We start from the raw sequence: 1,735 nt of genomic DNA, 5'->3' as shown, positions 1-1,735 counted from the left end.
TATATATATATATATATATATATATTTGGCGAAGACAGGGAGAAGTTCTTCACCTGAATTTGGCACCTAGCCTATCCTAGTTCAAAGTTTTTTTCTATTTTTGTAACTTTTCTGTTCGTGTGTTCTTTGTTTTGTTTTTATTTTGTTTCTTTTTCCGCTTTTGTTTTTATTTCTCTGTTTCTTTTTGCTTTAGTTTATTTAAATTTTTTTTCCGCAGATTGAATGCATAAAACATGGTTGGTACCTTCCAGAGTAGCATTGCACCAAACCTCCAAGATATATGCCCTAGTCGACCTTTATCGTTGCACTGTATATTTTTGCCAGAAATACTTATAAAAGACGAAATAAAAATGAAGAGACGAAGAATGTATGTACGTATGTATATTAATACATTCTTACGTATGTACACATACGTATATGTATGTATGTATGTATGTATGTATTTACGCACACAGTAGGGAGAAATATATACAATATATACATACATATATATATATATATATATATATATATAGAGAGAGAGAGAGAGAGAGAGAGAGAGAGAGAGAGAGAGAGACGCATTTATTTGTGTGTGTGTGTGTGTGTGAATAAAAAGAACATCTTTTGACAGTTTAGCATCTGACCTGAGTGACCTCTGGGTGTAATGAGTACAACTTGTGATGTTTATTTATCTTTTCTTTTATATTCCAAACAAATCCATTCATTATCTCTCTTGAAGATATTTATTTCCACTCACACATCCACTCGCTCACTTTACTCAGTCACTTACGCATCACTCACACTCATGTTCACACTCATGCATTCACTCATTCCCAGGGCTTGATCTTACTCATCATCAGTTACTCTCCTACACTATGTCTTGTTCTCTATCTCTCTTTCTCTTTCTAACTTTTGTTGTGATATACATACATAACCACACACGTGGATGCACTTGCCCATACACACGCACACACATACACACGTCTGTATGTGTGTGCACCCTTAATGCAATAAATACCCTGATAGTATCGACGAGGTGCCATATATAACAAACCTAATCGAAGCTATTGTTTAAAAAGGCGTTTGACTTGCGGTAAAATCGAAACTAAAACGTCATGATTGTGAATGAATCTTCGAACCAGTTGTTGGAGTCTAAACATGAACAGCAATAAACAGCTGTTGTAGTTAAGAAGCTCTGCACTACCGACATTAGTGTGTGATAGATGTGAAAGACAAGAAGTGGTGTAACCCTGAGGACAGCGCTTTCGGATTGAGGTGGAGGAGTGAAGTGAGAGAGACATTCTGCTTACTGAAAAGTTGTTGATGGTTCAAGGAGTTCGGAGAGCAGGAAATAGATCTGATGTCTTAAAAGAAGTGGGGCAAGGAAACGATACGTTAAGCAGGTGTGGTTGTAACTAGGAATCGTTTTTTTTTTTTGCTTTTGGTGTCAAGGTGGAAGAGGTGAGTTGCAGGGGGAGTGAAATCTGAATGCATTAGACCCTCGCCACTTTTCGGATTTAAATTTGATTGTAGCCCTGATCACAGAAATGGACTATAGAATTGTCTAAAAGAGGAATACGCTTGCGCGTTAGTAAGAGGTGATAGGTAGGGCCTAGGTCGGATCTGAGTTCACGGATAGTAGAGAAGATAAGGGATAATTAATTGCTTTCGTTTTTGTCTTTGTCATCTAAGGAAATATAGAAAGGGGAGAGGTGTAAATACGATAAGCCACTATCGGCAGTTTGGCCAAAAACAA

At 37.0% G+C, this 1,735-nt stretch overlaps 1 long non-coding RNA gene across 3 annotated transcripts in view; it reads left to right on the top strand.

Annotated features, from left to right (window-relative positions):
• LOC128250819 (uncharacterized) overlaps positions 1–1,735 on the top strand; it is a 368,397-nt gene that overhangs the window by 339,191 nt on the left and 27,471 nt on the right. For all 3 annotated transcript variants that reach the window (XR_008266801.1, XR_008266800.1, XR_008266802.1), the window contains exon 4: positions 218–371. This is a non-coding gene — a long non-coding RNA (uncharacterized LOC128250819). The remainder of the gene's footprint in view (positions 1–217; positions 372–1,735) is intronic.

The sequence above is a fragment of the Octopus bimaculoides genome, chromosome 25 (assembly GCF_001194135.2).
Source record: "Octopus bimaculoides isolate UCB-OBI-ISO-001 chromosome 25, ASM119413v2, whole genome shotgun sequence".
NCBI lineage: Eukaryota > Metazoa > Mollusca > Cephalopoda > Octopoda > Octopodidae > Octopus > Octopus bimaculoides.
The sequence above is the reverse complement of the archived record's forward strand: the minus strand, read 5'-3'. Positions and strand labels throughout refer to the sequence as shown.